The sequence below is a fragment of the Acromyrmex echinatior genome, chromosome 9, assembly GCF_024713525.1.
Source record: "Acromyrmex echinatior isolate Ae372 chromosome 9, ASM2471352v2, whole genome shotgun sequence".
NCBI classification, from domain to species: domain Eukaryota; kingdom Metazoa; phylum Arthropoda; class Insecta; order Hymenoptera; family Formicidae; genus Acromyrmex; species Acromyrmex echinatior.
In genome coordinates, this window is record NC_141860.1 from 4,093,446 (window position 1) to 4,111,314 (window position 17,869).

Here is a 17,869-nt window from a genome sequence, read left to right on the forward strand (position 1 = left end):
AAGAAATCAAGCAAATGAAAAATTAGCATATTCTTGAAAAGCTATTTTTTTACTAATTTTTTGTTCTATTCCTGATTTTTTTGCTCATTGTTCAAGTCGAAAAATTCGATCAAGAGTGTGTGTGACTGTGTTGGCTCGCGTAGAAAAGTAAGGTACCTTAAAGCAATTAATTGCTGAGCTCATTTTGTTTTTAAGTTATGTTTATAGAATTAATTATTCTAAGAGAATACCGCAAATCGAAATTTTTTGCTGTTTAAGTCAAAAAATTCAACCAAGAGTGTGACAGTGTTCTATTCTTAGAGCAATTAATTCTACAAACATTTTAAGACCAAAATGAGCTCAGCAATTAATTGCTTTAAGGTACTTTACTATTATATGCGAACCAGCACAGCCACACTCTTGATCGAATTTTTCGACTTAAACAGTGAGGAAAAAATTCCGATTTGTGATATTCTTAGAGCAATTAATTCTACAAACATTTTAAGACCAAAATAAGCTCAGCAATTAATTACTTTAAGGTACTTTACTTTTATACGAGCCAGTATAGTCACACTCTTGATCGAATTTTTCGACTTAAACAGTGAGCAAAAAAATCGGGAATAGAGTAAAAAATTAGTAAAAAAATAGCAAAAAATGTAGTATAGCATTTGATTGTGCTGAAGTGGTCAGCTTAATAGACGTTTGATTGTGCTGAAGTGTGTCAGCTTAATAGACGTTGCCACTTGACAAGTATCATTTTTGGTATTTTTTTATATACGTTTCTTCCGAGTTATTCATGTAATATTCATAGTCAGAAGTAATATATATTTATACAGCATGAATAATAAGAAGGTATATTCACTCTTCTTGCTACATTTCCTTAAAAGTATACGCGCCATATTAAGATATGTATGTTAAATAAACTCTCAATAAAGACTCATATCGCTGCATACTAATCATAAATGACTCACTACTAGTCTGTACGTGCCAAAAAATAAATCATTCTATAAATAAATCATCATGCGAGCCATCTGTTTTCGTAATCAATAAATTTTCAAATTTTGATATTAATATAGAATTATATTTGTCTGTGTGATATATGAAACTGTTTCCCTTCGATCATCTGGTTGCCTATCAACGATGTTATTAATTCAGCAGTTGTAAGATACGTCGTCCCAAGACGAGAAACTGTGATATATCAGAAAGTTATACGACATAAATTTTGAATTATAGATATTAGAAATTCTGATTTAGATGTCTAATGCAATGGATATTTTGGAATTAGAAATAAAAAATTCTAAATCAACATAAATCTCCAAAAGAAATTTTATATATATATATATATATATATATATATATATAAAGTATTTACAAACTATATTATAGTAATGTATTTTAAAAATAATTTATAAAATATAATTCTTTTTCAAAAAGTTTACTAAATAACTGAGAGTTTGCTAAGTAATTAAGACTAAGTACGAAAGAGCTCCCTCGAGATCTTAGAGGGAATTAATAATTTAATAGTCAAATTATATATATATATATATATATATATATATATATATAAAGTATAATCAATAGTATTTTATCAATTCATCTTCAAAAGATTCTAAGGCGATGTGTCCCTCGAGAACTCGTAAAATAGACGGCAATTATAAGACTGCGTAACAAATAGACGAGTTGGTTATTTATTCCCGTCTACAAACTCTCTAAGGGCACATAGAGCACGTAAATAAAGTGTACGTACGTGGAATGTAAAGTACGTGGTGGCTTATATCGTCGTGTCGGCTGGAAAGTTCAGGCATATTTTAACCACGGGACGTACTCCGACGACTGAAATACGCGCTTTATTTTCAATATGATTCTCCCTTTTCACTTAATCAACGCGCCGGAAAGACAAACGCTCAAGAAAGAGAAAACGCTCATTCATTGCAAAGACCGGATAATGAATAAGGATGAAGAAAAGAGAATCTAATTTAATATTTATTTCATAACAGTAAAGCGAGGTGTTTATTATGCAGACTGTATTAAAGTTAGAATTTCTCTGCCTTGCAGACGCGATGGTACCGTAGAAGAATTTAAATTAATTTTTCTTCAACACAGAGATTCAATGTGACCAAAATTGATCGTAAATTTTTTATTTGTCCGTGACTTTATTATTTTCATTATCAGTTATTACATGCGCAATTAAATCATATCGAAAACCACCACACGTCAAAGATATATTAATGCGTTTTCTGTGTTGACCAATTTATGTCGTGCGATATGCATGCCATTGACGTGGAAGCGCACGTAAACAATGCGGTCGTATAAGTGCGAAGCAGTAGAGCAGGTGCCGCTACCACAAATGCCAAACGTCGTCTTCATCGTCGTCGTCAATTTAAAGCGACCGTCGACGGGTCGTAATTGGCCCGATAACAATCCGCGATCCGTGAGGCCGGCGGATGCGATTAAACGCGCGCCTGCCATCGTAAGCGAGCCGTGATAAAGCGAACCCGTATGCGGAATAACGATCGTGATCGTGCCATTCCGAAGCCCAAACTCGTGCCATTCTGCGGCTCGCTCGGTACTGAGACAATGTATTCGAAGCTGTGTGACTGGGGAATAAAATCAGATTTGGTTGCAAAAAAAGGAAAATGTAAAAGGAAAAAGGTAATAATAGATTTTTTCCAATTTAGATCTTTCCAATTTTCTCGAAAAATTTTTAAAATGAAACGTACACTAATAAATTAATAATATGCAAGAATATTATGTGCTACGTATAAATGTACAAAACTTAACGTTAACGTTAAAAGTTAATTATGACAAAATAATATAAGATAAAACTAATTAGTAATGGAATAGCATTAAAAAGAAATTAAAATTCAAAGATAAGTATGCAAGATTGTTCAATTTATCATTATACAGAATTTTTAACAGAACTGTTTTTTTAACAGGACTTCAATTTACAGTTGAATATCAAAATTTCCTCTTTTCAAATTTCACAATACATGTAATCAGATTTTATTAAAGAAAGATTGGATTCAAACTTAAATTTTACGGAAATTAAAAGAAAGATCTTCCGATTCTTTATAATAGTTCCCTCGATTAATTTTTCAATAAAATGTCCGTATAATAATATTGTACTATTAAAAAGATTCCAATAAGTCGGAAGAAAGTCAATAAATCGAAAGATTGTTTCGAAAGAATGTTATCTCCAATCGTTGACGTCTATAATTTGTTATGTAGAAAGCCGCATTGAAACGACGATAACATATGTAAAGAGCGTAATCTATTTATCTAGGTGAGCTAATAAAACGACACAATGCGCAATTTGGTCATCGTCGATGAATGGACGTAAACCCCCACAAGATATTTTCCACGACATGTTCATGATATAATGGAGAACCAGAGCTTGGCTGAATGGTAACGACGATCGTTCTTCGTGACTCGGATTGTGCGAGCACTATGAAAGGCGTAAATCGCTATCGTTTGAGCGAGAGCGCGTGACTTTTATACACGTAACACACAATGATAGCAAGAAATATCATCCATCGCAACCATGCAATTCACTTGATATTTTCTCATATTTTTTATATCGTCAATATTCGTTGCAAAATAATTGCTTTTTACGGAAACCTATCTGAAGAATGATTAATGAGAATAAATATCCCTTTCTTCTCTCTTCTTTTTTGTTACGCAATCGTTCTTTACACGGTTAATCTAATAAAAACTTTCCGCTGTTTTTGTAGAACTGCGTCTCAGGTTACTCTTTCAATATTATGACGAAAGCTTCATTATCGTGGAAAAAATTAAAACGTAACGCAGAAAAAAATTGTGAACAATATATTTATACGAGCGGCAGTCGGAAGTATGTTAAATGTTACTTCAAGAAATGTCGCCGAGAGCGACCTTTGTAGTTTCCAGTGAAGTACTCGAAGTCAATTCAATTTCGTTAAAAATTCTACGCTAATTTAATTTGATCCTCGACAATTTAATCAAGAATTCTTTAATATCGCAAAACAATCGCTTCGCGTGATGCTTTCGATGCGTCGAGCTGAAATGAAATTTGCAGGACATTCGGTGAACCATAAACAAAGAAATGACCGAAATCCAGCGCATTGCACACGATCCAACGAGCTTACCGAAACACGCTCATATATTTCGGACGATAACGCACGCGATGGGATAGCTTGCGGACCTCGAAAAGCATCGGAGAGCGAAGCACGCTCGGCAATATCCCCGGGGAAACAACGTGCAGTGTGATAAAAAATAATTTACAGGCAAAGCGATGACTTTGCGCGCCGTGCGTTCAATTATCGCGCGGCGTGTATACAGTGCGACAGTTCCATGCTGACGTTAGTTAGGGGCGACACGATTTATGACAAGCACGACGAGTGGCCTGTGTTGTGGTCCATTTACACACAACGATTACCAGCACCGACATATAATAGGTATATCGTTATTATTTTGACTCATTAGAGGAGAAAGAGATTAGTGTTCATAATTATTTAGCTGTTTCAAGTACGAACACTTTATCTCACCCAGAAGCCTATATTTCATCAACAGATTGTGTCGCTTTCTCAATTTACGAGTGGAATAAATGAAAAGTAAAAATCAAAATAATTTTAAAGCAATGAAATAATTCTTGAATTAAACAATTTTTGAAAGTAAACAGCAATGCGAAAAATTCTATATTAAAAACATTACGTTTTTTATTAATTTCAAATATAATTCCATACTAAAAACACTGTGTTTTTTTTTTAATATACAAGTAAAAGAATTTAAAAATATGAAATAACAAATATCTATTTCAAAACAAAATTCTAACGATATTTGCTTCGAAGAAAAATTTGTAAAATTCATAAAAGCGACATAGATTAAATTAAAAGCTGAATAAATACCAACAATAAGTGATTTCCTTTAGTCAGTTTATCTTACCTCTTTCATATCTATATTTGCTTTATTAGAAAAAACTCTTATCAATGAGAGGAAGCAAGATAATACTGCTTATAGATACTTATTGCAAGAAATAGTTTAAATATTTACTATGTAAATCAGATAGATATGAAGAGTATCGAGATAATATGACAAACGTCATGCTACCAGCATGATAGATCAATAGTAGCAGTACACGTTAACTTTTATTGTAACTTCTTGTCCTTGACAATAATGTTATCTGTTAATTAGACAAGTGTAGTGCATCGAGTAAATCATACACACCTGTAACGTGTGCCTGTAACGAGAATGAATCCGATTATATGTCGTCTCATTTATGCATGGTAGATATTCTTAATATTCTACCCGGTAACAATTAATTTTACTCAATTTTTATCCGATCGATATTCGTACGGAGAATAATTAGATATGGGAAACCTCTGGGGACAAACGCGAGGTGAGAGTAATAAATCGACGAGTCAAGCGAGATGTTACGTGAAAATTGTTGCAATTTATGTGAATTTTTTATCAGGATGTTTATTGAAATTTTGTACAAAAAATTCAAAAAATATTTTTTAAATTCCGGATTTTTCAAGTATTTTTGTACAAAATTCCAGATAAAATTATAAAATTTTTTAATGTAACTTGGAAATAAACGAATAAAATTGGAGTAAGCGACGCAAAATGAAATACATATTAAAAATTAGTAAAAGAAAGGGATTCCATAACAGATACAGAGTTTGATGATACATAATTATATCTACTGCTCGTATATTCTACAATGAAGACGCAAAATCTGTAGAATAAGCAAAATGCCTAACTAAAATGTGAGCTATTTTGTTCTGTTGACAAAGGAGTGCTACATTGTAAAAGTGATATAAAAAAAACTAATATTACTGGTCGAAAGATATCACATTTAAAATAAATATTTTAAATAGATAATCAAATCTTGGGATCCTATGAATTTTGTACTTGGGACTTGGGAAACTTTTTTTTTCAAAAATATATCGTTCTCGAGACATTTTGTACCTAAGTTACAATGGTCAAACGTGTTCCAGTTCAAGTCGGATACAGAATAGATAGGATGCCAAGATTTGACCATTTAGAATTCTTATTTCAAACATGATCTTTTGGTAATGTTAGTACTTTTACAATGTAGTATATTTCCTTGTAAGTCTTCTATTGTCACCTCGATTTTTTTAAATAAAAAAGCGAAATACATCAAAATGTACGTGAATATATGCGGATGTGTGTGTGATATTTACTGCTAATTCATTGCATTTGATCAACATTTTGCATTATAAAGAAAAAATAATCAAAGAAATGTTTTCAGAAAAAAATAGAATTCAAATTTAAAAATAAAATTCCAAAAATTTTCGTGAATTCTGATAAAATTCCCTGAAAATACCTGATTTTCAATAGTAAATAGAAATCTCTAAGTTTTCTAGGTAGTAAACATCCTTTGTACGCAATAAGACGATTTGAAACGGAAGCACGGTTATCATAAGCCGCTATTCATAATCTGTTCTTATTTCAAGACTGTCTTAAATAATGTCTTAAGATGCTAACGGCATCTATTTGTGATGAATTGATTCGTGACATCTTAAGATTGTACTTAAATATGAAAAGACAATCTTAAATATGAGAATCGATTATGAATACCAGCCGTAAATACTTAATAGACTCATCAATGCGTTAAGTACAATAATCAATCGCTAAAATATTTCTGACTGAGAAATATTTAAATCGCTGATAACGATGCGACACGATATACGTGATATATTAAACGTGATATTATCCCGAGAATATCCGTCCTCTCTAGCGAACAAATACGGAGTAGACTCGTGCAAATTCCACGTAGACTGTATGTCCACCTAGACTATCTCTTTCTCTCTCTCTCTCTCTCTCTCTCTCTCTCTCTCTCTCTCTCTCTTTCTTCTTGCCTCTCTCTTTTTCTCTAGCTCTCCCGCGGTGATCGTATATGAAAGCCATATGAAATGAACCGTAATATAAAGGTGTATAATTCGCGCGTCATGTCGCCGCGGCTTCGCAATTGCAGGCCGACGGGCTTTCAGATATATCAAGTGGATTTCGCGTCCTCCTCTCACAATCCCACGAAATTGCTAATGCGGCACCGTGTAGTGACGCGGACATCTGGCACGTTAAGTAACACGCGGCTACCGCAACGAGCACATATTCCTCTGCAAACGAATCTCTCGAGAGTACCCTATTTTTGGTTCCGCGTTAACGGATACACGATGAGACGGTAGGGAATCATTTTTGATTGATGAATATGAGAGATTACTAAGATTAACTAAGAGAAGTATGTGATTCAATATATTGTAAACTCTTGAATTAAAAAGTATGCAAAAATTAAGGAATTTTTGTGAACGAGATTTTGAGAGAGCAAATATATACATTTTAATAGTAAATATGTATGAACGTATTAATAATCATCATAAAGTATGTTAAATTATTTTTAAAAAATTATTTAAAAAAAATAAGATATGGTATTTAAAATAAGCTTAATGATTTCTTAATAATAATTGCTTCGAGCAATTTATTCTCGGAATCGAAGAATTTTACGAATATCTATGATTAGTGCAATTGACTTAAGTTAGAAAACAGTATTTAAATCAATACGTTAATTAATTGATGAACCATTTGAAGTAATAGGTACTCGCTAATTATAGCTTCCAGTTTCTCGTCCCACTCCTAGGGATTTTCCAACCATCAATGGAATATTAATACTGTCTATTTAAGCCAGTTTGCGTCGATCGTATATTAACTAATCCTAGATTATCAATTTGCTCTCCTTTTCTGCATTGCAGCTTTGTGCGCAACACGGCAAAACCAGATTCAATTAAGATTAACGGCGGTTACTGCTAAAGCAGCAGATAGTTTGTGTAGAAACATTGCTACATAGAGAAATATTATAAAAAATACATATGCATATATACATTTAAATACAGGAGAAATTATATATGTCCATATGAAATAAAATTTAATTTAGTAACCGATTCAAAAATCAGATATTAAATTAAATGTTACAATAAATTGTTTCGAAACTATTCGTGCAAAAAGTAAATTGTGATTCTTAAAATTTTTAAAATTAAAAAAAATGCGCATATTCGACAATTTTACCGAAAAAGTTAAAGGTCGAACGCTACGAACGTGCTGACTGCTATGTAATCATTACAAATCTGAACTGCATTCCAAAGCGGCAGTTCTCCTTCAATCCTCGTTCTTGCACGAGGCCTTACGTAATCCCCTACCTTTCTCTCTTTCTCGCCTGTCTATCTCCTTCTCTCTTTAGCGACGCCCAAGCTTATGAGTCTTCGGAGTTCGCCCACGTGTCAGATAGCTCATCTCTTTCTTCTCTATTCCGATTTCTATCTCACTCGATTTCCTCGTTCTCTTTCACCCCCGCAGTTTGGCGTAAGTGGCAGCCTTGGCCTTCGAGGCTTCAAACGAGATCCATCGAAGCCCTTCTTTAGGTGGACTCGTTCTCTTCTTTTCCTTTCTCTATTGATCCTAGAATACCACATACATCTTGCCGTCACATAAGAGAGCTTTTATACAGTGAGGTCTCGTGCACCCCACGTTGTTTTAGTGCATCTAATAAAATGACTCTAATAAAATAACACTTCCTTTACTATTTATTTTCATTACTCTATTTTCATAGTTGGTCTTCCATTCCTATCCTTACACTGGGGAAAAAACATTGTTAAATCGACTAAATTAGTTTTGTTCATCTTTATTTATTTCGTACAAGAATGTATGTATTTAAGTCAGATATAATATATAAACAATATAAAAAGATTTATTTTTATATGAACAGTATATTTTATTCAAATATATACCTTTTCTAACAAAAAAGATAAACTAAGCTAATTTAGTATATAGTAATAATTTTTTCCTCAATGTGAAGTATAATATACTTGACTCAAATTATAATATACTCCTACGAAAGAAATATAGACAAGCTAAATTAATTTATAATATTTTAATAAGTCAAGTTAATAATTTTTTTCCTCAGTGTATTCCTCGTAGTAATTATTATTCGATCAAGTATATGAAATGCCACCTTAAATACAGACAGCAAAAGTAAAATTGGCAAAAGTTACCATTGCTATTAAAATTACGTGCGTATTAAATTTTAATAGCACGACGACTTTTACCAATTTTATTTTTGCTGTCTGTATTTAAGGCGGCATTTAACGTAATCAGAATAATTATTAATGTTAATTTGCTCAAATTTATGTATAATACATAAATGTAAAATTCAAAATTTATATTCGTTATCAACATGAGAATATACAAGCTTTGGTTTTTATACGTATAATTACACCAATTCGAGTAAAACGCGAAAGAAATTGGTTTTTAAACTCTCGTTCAACAGTATTTCAAAAACTCGTTCGAACTCGATCAATGTTCTGCGAGTCTCAAGAACGTGTGGGGTCATAGAATTTAGAACAGTGACCTAAGAACTCCAAAGTATCTGTGACCAAAATGAATAAAACCCAGAAGAGTAGCGCCAATGCAGTAACTGACCTTCTCAACACAACCGGTTTGGCATTCACAAATTCCTCTGCGCCCCTCCATCGTATCGTAACCGAAACCTCTTGTCTTGCTTGATATTTATTAAATGTAAAGCAGCGGCAACAATTCAGTGTCCCTTCTTACGACACGATCCGTTCGCAGGTTATTCGTGTCTCTTAGTGCCACCTAGTTGTTCCACCTTTTAGTAAATTTTATCTGTTAGATAAATCCGCGCTTGTGATTGGGTAATCTTGCTATTTACCCAACAGGTAAAATTTAGATGGAACAACCATAAGAAATTATATAATTATTATAAATGTCTAGTTGTTTGTGTTTGTAAGCGGAAAACACGAGAAACTGTTGCCGTGTTTAATGATCGCGAATTCGATCATTTGCATTAATCCTGAAACACAATAGATGTAGAGTCGGTATTAGACTATGCATTGAAGACTGAGATTGAAGATTGAAAAATTGAGCCAATCAAAATAAAAGGAATTAAAATTTCTTTGTTCTCATTGATCAAATTTCAATCTTCAATCTTCAATGCATAGTCTAATTCTGGCTCAGTAAGCCTTAATACTTAAGAAATTGATCAATCACAGTCGAATGTGAGATGAATAATTGATTATGGTTGTTCAATTTCTCAAGATTTAAGGCTTATTATATCTGTTATGTTTCGGGACTTACACTGGATTAGTAAAAGCTATGATGCTTGAAATTAATAGAGTCAAATATTAAAGCTTACAAATATTTTAAACAATATCCAAAAACGATATTGTCACGTTAGTTAACAGAATACACATTTATTATTTCATTGTCAAAGTTGATTATATTATGCCACTGCATTTAGATATGTATATATATATATATAAATCAGCCTTTAATGTTCACTCATCTAATGTAACGCAACGAAATCATCGAAATCATCGAATTCATCATATCATTCAAAGATTCTGTTGTAAATGAATTCATATTAAAATGAGATTTTTGTGGTAAATATAATGATATTATATATGTATACGTGAAATAGGGGATAGTAAAAACGTATATTCATAATAACGGAAACAATTTCTTTTATTTTTTTATAAAGACCTGAGAATAACGTATTCAGTTTAAACATCTTGCAATCTACTGCGTCCCAAATTTATATATACTATAATAAGATTATACGGAATGAGAATGATAGAGATGGAGATATATATAATATTCCGTACACATCACAGTTCCAAATTAGAGGGTGCTTTCCAGCAAGAACATAGTCAGACACAGTGTAACACAGTGAATCATTACATCCTTGTTGTTTGTCTACGTTAAACAAAGATGAAATCAACGATTCTCGGTGTCTGACTATGTCCTTGCTGGAAAGCACCCAAAGTATCAGTAAACATCTAGCTTACCCTTCTCTCTTTGCCGGCAATCAATGTCAAGGTGATGTTTCTCGTCACTCGGCAGCCACTTCACTCTTTTTTTTCTCCTTCCAGCGTATTCGCGAACGTCGAATTTACAAATCGCATCACGTACGCACGACGCGGGAGTATCCGAGATCTGTCTTGGCTACCAAGCGAGACGTGAGTCGCTTGGCGAGAAAAACCGGGGAAAATCCGAGCTGCGAGGCGCGACGAAACTCGGGGAAACGCGTGAGAATCACCGAGGAAGCGAGAACACCCGGCGAAGTACGTGAACCGCGCGGAACGCTCCTCTCCACACGAAACAACGGAACAGACTGACGCGTTCGAGCCAGCGCGGCTCGTCTAGCTGCCGTCCGTCTAGGAGCCGACGAAGGAACGCGATCGTGATTGGTCGCCGGAGCGCCGGCCGCGAGTCGCCGCGCGCCAATTGGTTCGCGCGCGGCCGCGAACTTCGATATACATATAAATCGAACCGTTGCGACCGCGAACGTGGAGATGACAACAAGATTGCGCCGCGAGACGTCGGACTGATTTACGAAGAGCTCATTTATGCAGGTCGAGTCAATTCAGCGCGCTCCGGATTACTCGTACGTAAAAGCGGCGGTTTTTATGGCTGCGATCGACGATTTAGGATACGATTACCTGGAAAGCGCAGATGGGGGTCGCAGTAATTCCCCGAGTACATTAAGAGTCTAACCTAACCGAGATTTATAAAACAGTGTTGCGAAATTCTATTTTGATCAATTTACATCGATTGCTTTGCTACGTTGAATAGGCATGGAATTGAAGGGAGAGGAGGATACTTAGAAGGATCAAAAAGATACCTATTTTTATAAATTTTTCCTCAAAAACTATTAACTTTCAAAGTTGATCAATATTTTACATGTAGATTATATAAAATTTTTAATTAAATAATATTAACAAATAGCACTGGAACAACTGTTAATTAACAATCTTGTTTGTATAAATAATGTTTACGCTAAACACATAGCTTTCATATACAATTTATCTGAAACAAAAAAACCTAACAAATTCTTGAAAAAATATAGAGGAGAAGATGATATTGTAGCATCCATATTAGTTACATTTTATACAATAACTTTGTTAATAATCAATATTTAAGATTAAATCTTAATAATTGCATTCGTTAAAATGTTGTTGAATCGATTTGGACTCAAAGTTACGAAATATTTATTACTTAGGATACTATTAATAAAAATGTGACGACATTGCATAATAACGAAAAAAAAAAATGAGTGGTAATGTAGCCTTTCATAAAAATACTCTTAAAATATTAGTTTTGTTTAGAAAACAGTATTTGATTACAAAATTAACAAAAAAATAAAATATTTTAAAATGTATGTAAATGAATGCATTTGTATAACTAAATACATTCATATAACTTCTGCATATAAGCTGTTTAGTAATAAAAAAAGTACACGTAATATAAACTATAGATTATATAAACTATAGATTAACAGTAGAGCTATAATCGATTATCAAATATTTATTTTGATATAAAAACCTCAAAAAAACAATCGTGAGTAATACCCATAGAGGGCCACATTAGCAAAATGCCATGCTATTGTTTAAATTTGCATAACTTGAAATATATACAGTTAAATAAAATGTTAATAGTAAATAACATATTCAAAAATACATATATTCATGGGATAATACGCTCAAGTTTAAGAAAAATGAGGAAGTAAGTGTAATTAAATGTTAAAATGTTCTCAGAAACGTTTTAAAATACTTGGAAGTAAAAATGCGTTATAATAAGTGTTGGCTATTGAGTATTGGTATATTAGCGTCATGATGTAACGGCGAACTACTGAACAAATAATTCCATAAGTAATTCCCATTAGGATTCGTTATATAACGAAGATTAAGGGAGGCCACAATATACAATACTGGCCGTAATACCATCTTCTCCTCTATTAATAAATTTAATTTTTGTCGTAACCAATTATAAACCTTCTCAATTTTGACAAAATAATGTGGATTTAAATCCACATCATATTAATATTAACATCAACACGGTGAGAATTATATAGGCCAGTATTCATAGTCCATTCTTATTTCAAGCTCGTCTTAAGTAATGTCTTAAGATGCTAATACGACCCTCTGATTGATTCGTGACATTTTAAAACTATATTTAAGATGGTTTTGAATCAACGAATGCCACCCATAGACACTACAGGATATTAAAGCCACGCCCATATTTTTTAGAGTAAACAAAAAGGAGGAAACAACATATACTCGTATTCTGATCATGTCAATCAAAATTCTTATCGTAATTGATTTCCAGTTATCTCGATTAGAATGTTTAATAAATTTAACTGTACGTACCTAATTTGTTTCTTTTCGAATCTATTAATATTTTCAATTTATGCAACCAAATTTTGTTCTGTAATTGAAGATAAAAAAAGAACACATAATGTCTTGTTAGAAAAACTCATATGTTTTTGCTTCCAAAGTTAAAGTTCAAATAAACTATTTTTTTTGTTTTTTTTTTTTAGAAAGAACGTTTCGAAAAAAGATGTGTGTCAGTAGGAATACGTATAATGATACAAAATACAAAGAAGTATTTTCAATAATTCAGGAGCTTTCATTGTTCTTCCGAAGGTATAAAGAGGTAGCGGCAAAAAGGGTTCGTTGCACATTAAATTAGAGCGGCCAGCATTGTTGCACATCCGCGACTTTGAATGCGACGTGGCAGCCTTAGCGAATGCAAAACGCGACAGTGCACGAAATCCTCGGTCTGCTGCGTTTGACTACGTTTCCTGCGTGAAATTAAAATATGAAAGGATACGTATGAAAAATATACGGCCTTCGTCGTCAAAGGCAAACCGATAAAAATCAATGTCGTCGAATGTTTATCGTTGCGGTATTGTGTGGAAATGTATTTCGTCATTTCTACGTCTTTACTACGTCAATCGTAGCACAATTATATCTCTCATCGTTTATCAAGGAGCTCGCTTAAATATTTACTTCGCTAATGGAAAGTCCTTAACAAACCGTCCGTCTCGCCGTCCATATTCATTTCAAAGTTCACTAAAAGTCACGTATTTTCTTTTATATTCATTTATTTTCATTATCTTAATATTTCTTAAAAATTTCATTAAACATTGTTACACCTTTTGTATCACGGGAACATACGGGAGCGTATAGCACAAGATGTGTTTGAAAATTTTCAGCAAATATGAATGTATATAGCGGAGTTATTCGAAATTGCTCTACTGAGCTTTTGAATTTGCTCGACGATATTGCGCGAACGTGTCTTTCCTCTCTTACACGGAAAACAATGCGTACGTGCATATAAAACGACAGAACTCGGCAGATTAGGAAGAATGCATTACGCGCGCGCGCTTACTCGCGTTGTATTACGCGCTCACAAAAGCGCTTCTTTCGCTTAAATCCCCGGAAGCTCCTACCTCCCAAATCCTATTTTGCGGCAGCTTTCCTATTCGACTCATCTCTCGCGGCGTTAAAAACTTTCGAGGCTACCGAGGCGGACAGTTTGTCGGTTTTGGCTTGAATCACTGTAGGAAAAGCAGGGAACCCGGAGAATCAAGTCGGACCTAATAAAAAAAGCATGGATGCGTCCGAATGTATAGCACAAAATCTCGCAAATTGCTCTCGGTAGACCTATTGTACATCTTTTCGCTCGTTGAAAGTCCCTAACGAACCATACGTACTATTGTTCATTTCAGAGTTTACTAAAAGTCGTACTTTCTTATCAAATGTCTATTGTCTTAGTATTCTTTAAAAACCTCTAAATATTGTCACTACATATTTAAAATCTTTCAATATTAGGTATTATATGTACAATATTTTCAACCAATCCCACAATTGAGGGGATTGGCGGAATAAAGGCACGATTTTATTTAGGAGATTTTTCCGAAGATTAGCTTTTTTATATAATATTGATAATATAATCGTAGTAAAGAAGTATTATAACATGTAATTTCTTAAACATTACATAAATTCATTTGATATTGTACCCATTTGTGTATAATAAAAAAGTAGCAAATTATTTTTATTTTTATTAAAATCAAGATTTTGTAATTAAAATAGGCCTTTATTTCGCTCATCCCCTCAATTATGTACATATTAAATTTTATAAAATTAAAACCAATTTAGAATTAAATAAAGAGAAATTTTTCATCTGCTAGAAATTTATTTAGCGAGAGATTTGATACTTTTAGATAACTATAATTTGAAAGCCATTGATATTCTAATATTTCTAAGTTCGAGAGCTCCAGTAGATTCAAAGTCTGGCTAAGATGACATTTTTCACATAAAATTCTTTACAGGGTTCTTAAGATATTTACTAGCATCATTATTAAATTGACGATCAATATATTTAATTTGAAACATTAATATTCCAGTTTCAGTTCGCATTTCAAGTCCGACAAATCAAATTGACGGGCAGTTTATAGAATTATAGAAAAAAATAAATTTACAAAAATTTGCATATAAATATTATCAAGTATCAAAATTTCGATCAAAAATAAGATTCTTTCTCTTATTTGATTTATTCTTATCGATTTAATTTCTCTACTTATAATTTTAATATTTCTGATACAGAGAATATGACACATTGAGTAACGAATCTGAAAATGAATTTTTATAAAGTTACAGTTCTATTATTTTCATCTCTTGAATATTCAGACAGTCAAAGCCGTGCGGGATTAGTCATATATATCAATTTTCATCCGACACATATTCCCATCTCCAACGTAAAAAAAACCTGTAGAATCCCAATTTCCCAACTCGTCGTTAGTCACGGTATGGTCAAAACTGGCATTTTCAAGGCGAACAAAGCGCGATTGTATACGCGTTCTCTTGTACACGCGACAGGTTACTGCTATCGTGTGCTACAATGTCAACTTCTCATTCGACATTCACGCAACTATACCTGCGCTAATATCAAACGTGTCCGAGAGTTTTCGAACGCAAATATGCACGAAAATCCTCCGATCTCTTTTTTTTTTCTCTACCGTTTATTGTCTGTGTCACTATTCTGGTTTCTGCTCGACTGATTAATAACGAAGTCCCCTTCCACTCAACGTTGCTGAAATTTTTCGTTATTGTAGAGAATTTTGGAGAATTTTGCCTGTCATGGTCGCAGACAGCCATTAGTTTCACAACACTTCCAAAATTGATATTTCCAAATATAGAAAGACAAATATTAAAATAAAATAATTCGTTCAAGAAAGTTTGAGAGAGATAATAAAATATTCTAATAATATAATAATCTATAATAAACTTTTTACAAAATATTGTATATATATTTATGCGATAAAAAATTATTTTTAACTTAAAAATATAATAAAATAAGAAAAGAATTAATGGAATAATAAAAATTCATTAAATTATCAAAATTACCAAAAACTTCAAGAAAGAAACGAGATGAAATAAGAAAAAAATTTCAAAATCTCTCTAAGTTTACAGGAGAGTTTAACGACTTCTTCGATATATCGTCAAACTTGTGTATAGGGAACTTATGCTTGTGCGCTTTATTTGTCGCGCAAGAGTGCGAGTACACTCGTGACTTATCGCGATAGTCGCGTTCGCGTTTAGCGACGAAGCTGACAGGCAAATCCTGTTCCACGCTTCGCGAAAAGTACGCTTGACGTATCTCTGCGAAATCTTGCGCGGTCAGAAGCCGGCGTGCCGGACGTCATTCCGGACGGTATTTCCAACCAGCCAGAGTGTAATTAAACGGCGAACGATAAAAAAGTTCACTCGCTTCGGCAAAAACTTCATTCGCACGACTAATTGCTAAAGCGAGGAAGAATTGTAAATGTGAGAAGATTGACTTAATCGTGTATTAATACTGTTTTACTGTTTTACTCTATACACTGTTAAATACATGATATCAAATTATATCTAGTTTGAGTTATTTTTAATCATTTCTATATAGGTCACTATTGCTTTTATTCAATAGATCATTAATTTAACTGAAGAAAATGTATTGATGCAAATTTAATTTATTATTTAGTACTTACATTAATACGAATGTTGTTTACTTTAACACTAATCACAGAAATGGAATGGTTTAATACAAATTGAAATTAAAATATAAACCATTTCATTTAAAAAACAACGAAATTTAATTCAAGATTGGGTTATCATTACTCCTTTAATAACAGGACATAAAGTCGTTACAGAATAAAAAATAATGAGTTATAAAAGAGAGCGTATTTTAAATAGATTTCCTGTTCAATTACCAACAATATTTTATGTACAAAAATATATGAAAGCTCAACAGAAAAAAGATAAATGTGTAGATTAAATTTATAAATGTGAGAGACTCTTGTGTGTCATTGTTAAAATATTTTAAAAAAATAATTAAGTAATATATTATCTTCGGACTTTTTAAGTTACTTACTTTTTATTACACTAAAATTCTACACTAAAATTCTAGACAAAATTTATGATACAATCTATCATCTTATAACTTAAAAATTTTTCGATTTCATGCAAACAACATTCGTGATTTATGTGTCACGGGCGCTGCGACAGCGTTTCAACGACGAAAATTTCATCCGCTTTCAAATTTCAGACGCGATCATCGCACGGCAGTGTCCTTTTCGCATCCGCAGCAATACCGATCCATTCGCAAATACAGACTTCTCCAATTAATGCAATGTCGGAACTGTCCGCACGGTGCATCTCTACGGCGAGCGCACACGTCTCGAAATGTCGACGACTAGCGATGCGACTAGACGCCGCTCGGTGAAGTTCTCACGGGAATATTCACTTCGCGTCCGGTGCACCGTGTCTCTTCAGGTACCAGGCTCGTACATCGGTCCCATCACTTCACACGCCTCTGAATCAAATCCTTTAATCCCACCGGTACCAAATTTTCATTAATCCCTCACTCAAACGATCGGGAAATATGAGTGGAAAGTTAAGCTAATTCCGAGAAGAGCTAAAGAAAGCAATGAATTAACTTTGAGATTCTACTACGATCTAGAACTTTTTTTTAATTGTATCTTTTCGTATAATTACGA

General features: G+C 33.1%; 1 protein-coding gene across 6 annotated transcripts in view; it reads right to left on the minus strand.

The window, feature by feature from the left end:
• Positions 1-17,869, minus strand: part of LOC105148790 (beta-1,4-N-acetylgalactosaminyltransferase bre-4) — a 136,181-nt gene that overhangs the window by 97,284 nt on the left and 21,028 nt on the right. Inside the window, exons 1-3 of one of the 6 annotated variants that reach the window (XM_011060714.2) lie at positions 10,836-11,236; positions 9,451-9,692; positions 8,172-8,430 (exon numbers count right to left, since the gene is read on the minus strand). The exons of 1 other annotated variant lie outside the window; for it this stretch is intronic. The gene's annotated coding sequence lies outside the window, so the exon portion shown is untranslated. Of the gene's footprint in view, positions 1-8,171; positions 8,431-9,450; positions 9,693-10,835; positions 11,248-17,869 lie in introns of those variants that run through there. 4 more of the 6 variants (XM_087409768.1, XM_011060713.2, XM_011060715.2 and 1 more) reach the window with 4 other exon arrangements.